An 8,966-nucleotide genomic window follows, 5' to 3' on the forward strand; every position below is an offset into this window, starting at 1 on the left:
CTCCCACTTAAACCAATAAATTCATATGCTTTACTAATTTTAAACATAAAAATGTATTTCTAGTCTAACCGGGAACATACAAATTTAATTAAAATTTAAAGCTCATATAAATTTATAATTGAATCCACTTATTTATTATATTTTCAGTCGAATTTAAATTAATTCAAGGTTTTTAATTTTAGTAAAATAATTAGAATAAATTAAAATTTATAATAATTATAATATTAAAAATTAAAATCCAAGAAAATAATTTAAATTATTAATTTTAAAATTAATTAAAATTACTTGAATTGAAAAACTCAAATCAAAATTTCAAACGCGACAATCGTAACACGACGAGCACTTGGACTTGCGCCCAAGCCCCGTCGAGTGCACGAGGCTTAGCGCCCCTCGACTGTTCGTGTAACAATACGCAAGCAGGCCACACGCAACGCAGCAGTGCAGGCCACGCTGCGCGCGCCCGCTCGCTCGTCGCGCCTGCTTGCCTCGCGTCTTTTTGCTTGCTGGGCGTGGCAGCGCGCGCTGTGGCGCAGCACGCTTGCTGCCCACACGCGTCTGCCCGATGGCTTGCGCCTTGGCCCTTCGCCCTTGCCCACTCGCCCATATGCGCACAGCACTCGACACAGGGCAGTGTGCTGCCTTGTGCTCGTGTGCCATGGTTCTTGCTCGTTGCATCGTACCGCATGGGCGACGAGCTCCCTTGCTCGTCGTCGCATGCCCGCACTATACAACACCCCTTAAGGGTAACACGTAGCGTCCATTGCTTTGTGCGTGCAAGTTTTATGAGCGAATTGCATAAAAATTAAAACATTTATTTCAAAAATTAATGACAAAATAATAAATGATATTAATTTCATAATTTTAGGGCGAAAAATCGAAAATTTATTAATCTATTAATTTCCGATTAACATGGATTCAAATCTAGGTCATAAAAATTAAAAATTTAACATAAATTAACAATTTTTATGGTGGATTTTAATCATTGGTACCTAATTAAATTATTAATTAATCATGAAAATCAAATCAATTCTAAACTATTCGAATTTCAACAAATTAATCATAACTACAAATTAGGTTGTATAATTAACAAGTCTAGGCATTCATAATTGTTAAACATATACAGTAGGTCAATCAAAAACTCAAGATTTATCAACAAGAATCGCAAATACTTAATTTAACATCTTAAATTTACAAACATTTGCGTTCGAAAAAATAAAACCTCCGAAAAGTCATAGTTAGGCTTCGAATTTGGGAATTCTGGGTTCGGCCGAAAATTAATATTTTTGTCAAAATTTTAGAATGCCTTTTACATGCGGAGTTGACACAAAAATCACTCGATTTGGATGAGTAACGAAGAAACTGCCGAAAAACCGCGTACATATAATTAAATAAACACAATTTGCAATTAATTACGAAAATTAATCACCCCTTTAATTCTTTGCAAATTTGTAAAATTTAACCATGTTCATGCAATTTAGATTATGAAAATAATAAGAGGCTCGTGATACCACTGTTAGGTTATGATACATATGAATAAACATAAATCATGCGGAAAAACCATAATGCCAGGAAACATATTATTTACACATAATCATATAGCATAATTTAGATACATACACTTTGTAGCGTGCCCTCCCTAGCCGCGCCCGAACCGATCAAGAACAAGTCTTTAGGACTCCAAGTGTCGTCCCTCCGTAGATAGTCCACAGCACGTCCGGATCCGCCTTAAGATTGACCAACTAGAATCGCCCTTAAGGTTCTTAAATTTTCGGCTATTTGGGTGCAAGTGTTTCGCTGATTTTTTGCTTAAAATCTTACCTTGAATACTTCAATAATCGTCTGTTAAATATGTGACCCTAGGCCTATATTTATAGAGTTTATGGAAAGGAATTGGAATCCTACTAGGATACTAATTAGCTTAATTAGAATTATATTAAAACTCCTATTAACTATTTTATCCTATTAGGATTAGGAATTTAATCTTTGAACAAACCCCTTTAGATTTAGGATTTGTATCGGACACAAACACCCACGAGCACGACCCTCGCGAGCGCTCAGCCCAAGCAAGCCTTGCGGCCCACGCGAGCAGCGCAGCTCGGAGCCCACTCGTGCGCGCGCCTTGGCCTGCTGGGCCTGGCCTTGCGCTGGGCCTGGCGTGGCCTTGGCTGCCTTGTGTGGCGCGCAGGCTTGCTGGACGCGGGCCTGGCTGCGTGCTGGGCCTTCGTCTAGCAAGTCTCGTCCGATGCTAATTCGTACGACGCGCTTCCGATTAATTTCCCGATTCCGAAATTCATTTCCGATACGAACAATATTTAACATTTCCGATTCCGGAATTAATTTCCGTTTTGAACAAATATTTAATATTTCCGTTTCCGGAATTATTTTCCGATTACGATAATATTTCCGATTCAGACAATATTTCCGTTTCCGGCTCCGATTCCGGCAATATTTCCATTTCCATTAATATTTTCCGATACGTACCATGATTCCGTTTCCGGCAACATCTACGACTTGGATAATATTTATATTTCCGATACGATCCATATTTCCGTTTCCGTTAATATCATCGTTTCCGGAGTATTCATTTCTTGCTTATGACGATCTCAGCTCCCACTGAAACCAAGATCCGTCGATTCCGAATATCCATAGATGGAGTATTTAATGCCATTAAATACTTGATCCGTTTACGTACTATTTGTGTGACCCTACGGGTTCAGTTAAGAGTAAGCTGTGGATTAATATAATTAATTCCACTTGAACTGAAGCGGCCTCTAGCTAGGCATTCAGCTCACTTGATCTCACTGAATTATTAACTTGTTAATTAATACTGAACCGCATTTATTAAACTTAATATTATTTGCATACTTGGACCAAGGGCACTATTTCCTTCAGGGCTTCAAGCCCAAATACCTTTCAAAACTCGAGAAAAAGTGCTCTTCAACACTAGGCATGCATGGCTGCAGCATCAAGGGCCACCCCAATATGGCACTAAATTCCTCAGGGAGGGGCCACTCCAAAGCGGAAAACATGATGATTCGGGTCCCAATCCTCCAGAGCAGCAAGAATGAAGTGCAAATCCAATTTTACAAACCGGAAAGAGACGAGCACCCCAAGATGCATGCCATCAAGCTCCCTTTTCTCCAACTTGCCTAGCGAACCAAGCCACGGGTTCAAGGCACTTTCAAAGGACACAACCATATTTTCTCTTCGTGAGGAAGCATTATGCAATGATAGCAGGGAAGGATTGATACACGAAATGATCCGAAATGCTCCCTTTTTATACAAGAATATGCTTGCACGACAGCTCACAGGCGCCAGGCGCCAAGCCTGCGCTAGGCGGAGGAGCCTGCATCAAAGGACGAGGCCACCGTCCTCTCTTATGACTCCGAGTACACACTCTTTAGTGTTTCGGACAGCAGAGTACAACCTCCATTATTCAAGATTCCAAAGCCGCAAGCCGCGCAATTTAAAGCAATCCGGATCAACGCTTCGGGCAGATTTCGGATCAATTTTTTCTTTCAAAATTCAAGCATTCTAGTCCTAGATCGAGTCTGCATGTGCATAAGCAAGAGTTGAATATACTTTGACGTGCGCTTTTCCTAACCAAAAAACCTCAGTCAAAGTGGGGGCTTATAGTGGGTACATACACCCGAAAAAATGGGCAAATTTTTTCAAAATTTTTCGCAAAATTGTCATGCATGCATATAGCTACAAAATTTCAAGGCACACACAACGCGTACAATTTCAAGCATTCAAACATACAAAAGCCAATCTTCAAACCAATTCAAGTTCAAAACCATACAAACCATACAAAAATTCAAGTTTCAAGCCATACAAGCACAATACAATCTAGCCTATACAAAATCAACCCAGGCAAGCTGGAACTCGCTACCATGCAGGGTCAGTGTGAGTCATCATCAGCGGTGATGTCAACCACAGGCCCCTTGTCCCTGTTAAGCCTCCTAAGGTGCCCCAGCTCCCGATCCAGCTCCGTCCCAGGGGTACTAGGATCCTCCTCCGAGATACGAAGTGTGCCAATGGAGGGATGAACTCCCTGCTGAGGAGAGGAATACTGATAAGGCGGCGGCATCGGCATATACGGGTACGACCCAAACATCTGAGCCTGGCGCATCCTCTCCGTCTCCGCGTAGCAAGCCCATGAACCTGCACCCCAAGGCTGAGGACCACTTCCTCCGAAGTAGTAGCCGGAAGAAGGAACAAAGGGCCGTGAACCGCTAGCACCTCCAAATGAATGCCTGGTGGGATCAACATATACAAAAGGGGAAGCTAACCTCTCAGCATCAGAATGCCTCTGATGAGCACCAGCACCGGACCCCTGTCCCAGCTTCAAGCTTGGTCCCTCCTGTCCCGAGTAAGTCTCCGCCTGAGGCTCCCTGTGACCAGAGTCTCTATGGTCTTGACGGCCCTCCAATACAAGATACAATTTCAAGAATCAATTTCCCAGTTGGGATTTCCAGTATACAAGTTTCAAGATCAAGTGAGGTACCTCTTTGTTCCGGCCAGAAAGCTTCCGGGTCAGCTTGGCGCACTGCCTCTTCCAAGAATCAAGCAAGAGCATCCAGCGATGCACTCTCACCCGAGGCGCCTGCATACAAAATTCAAGATCAATTTTCCCATGCAAAGTTACAAACAGTTTCAAAAATGCAACAGTACTTACAGGGGCGTAATGCTCTGGTACATCATCATATGATTTTCGGTGCGGAGGAGAAGCCTAAGGAATGGTCTCCACCACCTCTTCCCCATCTGAATTCTCACAGCGAAGGATCCTATCAGCATGAGGGATGCCCTTAGGATCAACCTCCTCCGGCTACATACAATCATATAATCATACAATCATATAATCATCCAATCCATACATCAATACAAGAATACAAGAATACAAGATACAAGGTTCAAAGCTCACCGGCAGTACAAAGCGTACTAGTGGAGCCAGCCTCCTCAGGAAGTCATCATAGCTACCCTTCCTGTGTACAAACTCCCTCCAAGAGCGGCAAACAGCCTCGCCCCTAGCCTCCGCATAGAGCCGTGCCAACTCTTCATCCAACACCATCATGGACTCCGGCGGATCCTTGGGGACAAGCCTATCCCCTGAATGGTGTTGAAGGGACACTCGCTCCCCCAGATACCACATATGGCGGTACACCCCTGGAAGAAAAACCCACCGCCCAGACAGGAAATGGGCACGAGCAGCTGAGACAGGTACAACTGCGTTGGCAAAAGGACGCCATACCACCTAAAAAGCAGACAACTCAGGCAACAGTACAAATACAAATACAAGAAAGCAAAACAGTACAAGAATATTACCCTATCAGCAGGTAAAACTCTCCAAGCTCTGCGAGAAGCCGTCAGGGACGCACCAACGCGCACCGCTCCTATCCAAGAGGCAGCATACGGGTAAGCCGCATCTCTAGTACGCTTCGGCGCCAAAGTCGGAAAGTGCTCATAGATCCAAATCTTTTAAGGAACAAACAAAACATCAGTCAAGTTCAAGATACAAGCATGCAAATACAAAGTACGAAGTACAAGGAGTCTCGAATACCTCTAGCACGCTCTACAGAGCAGCCATGCTCGGGTCACTCCCTAGTGCAGTCCGAAAGGCCCGCCCCATTTCATACAAGAGGTGGCAATATGCCAAACCACCCCAGTTCTCAAGTCCCTCAGGGCGGACAAGAAGCTAATATGCACCCGACTGTTCCTACTCGGGGCAATCACTTTGCTAACCAAGACAAGGAGGAAGAGCCTAACCCTCTGCTCCGCGGACACACCCTCACCACAGATAGCATCCACCAGCACCGTCACAGAAGAGTGGGAGTCGTCCTCTAACAAATCAACATTAGGGCCGAGCAAGTCCCTGGCAATGGCCGAGCGCCCACTAGAGGAAAAAACCTTATAAGTTGCTCATCAAAAGTTGCCCTTATACAGCAAGAGCAACTTATAATGGTTAAAAAAAAATTAAAAAAATTAAAAGCTGCCCTTATCTAACAAGAGCATCTTTTAATGACAAAAAGTAAAAAAAATAAAAATAAAAAGTAAATCTTTACTACTGAAACCAGATTTTTTCCCCCTTCTCTTCTCGCTGCTCGGCTGCTCCCCTTTTCTTCTGCAGAAGCCGTTTATGGCGGCGACTTTATCATCCTCAACAGATTTCCTCCAGACCTTCATCTCCACATCAAACCTCGTACCGCCAGTGTTTTATCTGCTATATCTTCTTTTGGACGGCTTTTGCTGATGGGGCTGGCGGTGGTGGTGGTTTGTTCAAGGATTTTGGACGATTTTTGCTGCTGGGGCTGGCGGTGGTGGTGGTTTTCGTTGCGGCTTTCTGGACAGCATCACGATCAGGTTAATTTTTCTTTGCCCTTCTTGTAAAATTTCTGAATGACTGATGAAATTGTAGCTTGTGTTTAGTTTGAAATGTATTGATCAATTGATTTGGATGGTTTGTTGATGAAATTTGCTTCAATCAGTCATAGTTCATTTCTGGGTTTTGAGGGGTTATTTGATAATCATGCCCTGAAATTCCATTTGTGAACAAAATATTTTAGTGGGGCTTTTATGTAGTTCAAATTTCTAAATTCTGTTTTTGTTCATCTTATTGATGAAATTGCAGCTTAGGTTTATTTTCTCTTAAGTTTCGTATCTGTGAAATTTATAGCAATATTGGTGGTCTTTCAAGAATGCAGAGGCCAGTTTATGACAGCTTCATTGCCATACAAATTGTGATGTTTAATTGAAAAATAATCAATCAGATTACTGCAGAGCTCTTTACATGGTGGGTGAAATAATGATCTTGTCAACATCTTTGTTTAGGAATTTCTTAATACTTGTAGGCTTCATGGGATATAATCTTAACCCAAAAATTCAGTACGTAGTTGTAGATATTACTGTGTGTGTCCTAAGCTAATTTAAAGTAGCTTGAGGGCGTAGAGATTAAATAGAGAGACATAAAGTTATACGTTATCGTCGTTAACTTAGCTATGCGACAAAGGTTTTGCTGTTGTTCATCCTAAGTTGTGATTGAATTGGTGGCAGATTCTTAGTGACAAAGAGACCATCAAACTTCAGTCCAAGCAGTACCACTAACGAGTAGGATCTAAAATACATTTTAAGGGATGATTACTAGATGTGCCTGGACGTAAAATTCAAGGCTAGAGCTGATTGCCTCAAGTTTGACGAACTTCATACTGTAACTGTTACAAACGCATGACATAGAGGATGTCAGGTTTGTATATTTTTTCAGTGGACTCTATCCCAAGTTTATTTCAAAAAACTGGGACGTATTCCTTTTGAGTCTCTCTTGTAAGTATTGTATGTCTTGTCTAGTTATCCTGCATAAAATACTCATATTTGTTAAGTTTAATACTACTTTGACTATTGTGCAGCAGGATTCAAGACACGAACACTAGGTAATTACCAGGTACTCTTTGCAAAATTCACGTATTTTTTCTTGTTGATCAACAGCTAGTTGACAGTGTATATGTATCACTTACTCGAGGCCTGGTATAATGCAGATTGTTTTTTGGCGGCCTGGAAATCTCGCTGCATGTGGTGACCCTATATCCCGCCTTTGGGTATGATCACTTTGACATCCTATGTTTTGTATGTCATATTCTTCCTAATCATACCCCAGATTTCTTTTATACGAAGCACGTATTTACTTAAATCTCATTAAAATCACTGGTTGTTTGATTAGTACCTTGGTTGATATACTGAAACGAATGCTATTTGTTTCCCCTACCACAAACAGATTGGAAGTTGATGAAGGAAGCATTCAAGCTTCTTGGACCAGGTGGTACCCTTGCCATCCCAGACAATTCCATATCTGATATATTTCTCTCTTATCAGTCCAACTTGTTGCCACTATATGACTTTGGGATACTAACATTGATGATTCTATCCTTTTTGCAGTGCTTGCTTCGATATATGATGCCAAATTATAAGGCTTTCTACATCTTTCTCTCACTGTTAGGTAAGGCTGCACATGATGAAGGAGTTTCCTGACTCTTTTTTTCAGTATACTCTATATATCATACCTATGAGGTTTGTAGTCATTTATAAATACTAAGTTTGACTTGATTTTTTTATTACTTATAGGTAATTTCAAAAACAAACATTATCAATTTTTTATACGAAGTATATATATACACACACGGTAGTAAAACTAAAAATACTACTCCGCTATAGCTAGCTAACATTGTGCAATTAAGATTCACGTCAACGATAGATTATATCTAAAAATTTTGCAAATATAAGGTCCTCGTAACGTTCACTGAGTTCATAAAATTGGAAATATGAGACCCTTGCTCGAGCTGTTGCCACTCTGCCAGCTTCTAGTTGTTGAATCTGCTGCCAACAGGCCAGCTAGCTTCTAGTTGCTGAATCTGCCACTCTGCTGTTGCTGCCGCAGCCAACTTGTTGTTGTTGCTGCTGCAGCCAGCTTGTTGTTGCTGCCGCAGCCAGCTTCTTGAACCTGATTTGTATTAGCTTTGTTTACGCAAGAGTGCATGACATAAATTGTTGATCAAGCATGTGTGTAAACACCATTTATCTTTATTATCCATTTAGGAACAGAAGGAGTATGTATAGTATAAAATTGATATTTTAGTTTGAATTTATACTAATTAAGTGACTTATTTGTCTTAGGTTCATTGATTCTGATCTAAGTTTTGTTTATGCGTTATAGTATTTGCTGATGAAACATGTGTGGACAAGCCATTAATTTTTATTATCCATTTAGTAAGTTGTGACATAGTCACATGTAAGTTAAACCAAGAGTCAACTGACTGGATTATTATTAAACTTATATTGGCCGAGTTTAATTAAATCACCATATTAGCCACAAACAATCATGTAATAGCTCTTCGGGAAAACAACCATCTGCTGATCTATAGCTGAACTGATCAGTTTCTGATCTGTTGAGATGTTGATCTGCAGCTGAACTGATCAGA

General features: G+C 41.3%; 1 long non-coding RNA gene across 1 annotated transcript; it reads left to right on the forward strand.

Moving 5' to 3' along the window:
• The first annotated feature begins 6,024 nt into the window (after nt 1-6,024).
• LOC110780205 (uncharacterized) lies at nt 6,025-8,164 on the forward strand. The gene is made up of 5 exons (XR_008925851.1): nt 6,025-6,360; nt 7,051-7,435; nt 7,530-7,589; nt 7,766-7,807; nt 7,927-8,164. It is a non-coding gene; the product is annotated as an uncharacterized lncRNA (long non-coding RNA).
• Nucleotides 8,165-8,966: the final 802 nt, after the last annotated feature.

Source organism: Spinacia oleracea, chromosome 1 (genome assembly GCF_020520425.1).
Source record: "Spinacia oleracea cultivar Varoflay chromosome 1, BTI_SOV_V1, whole genome shotgun sequence".
NCBI lineage: Eukaryota > Viridiplantae > Streptophyta > Magnoliopsida > Caryophyllales > Amaranthaceae > Spinacia > Spinacia oleracea.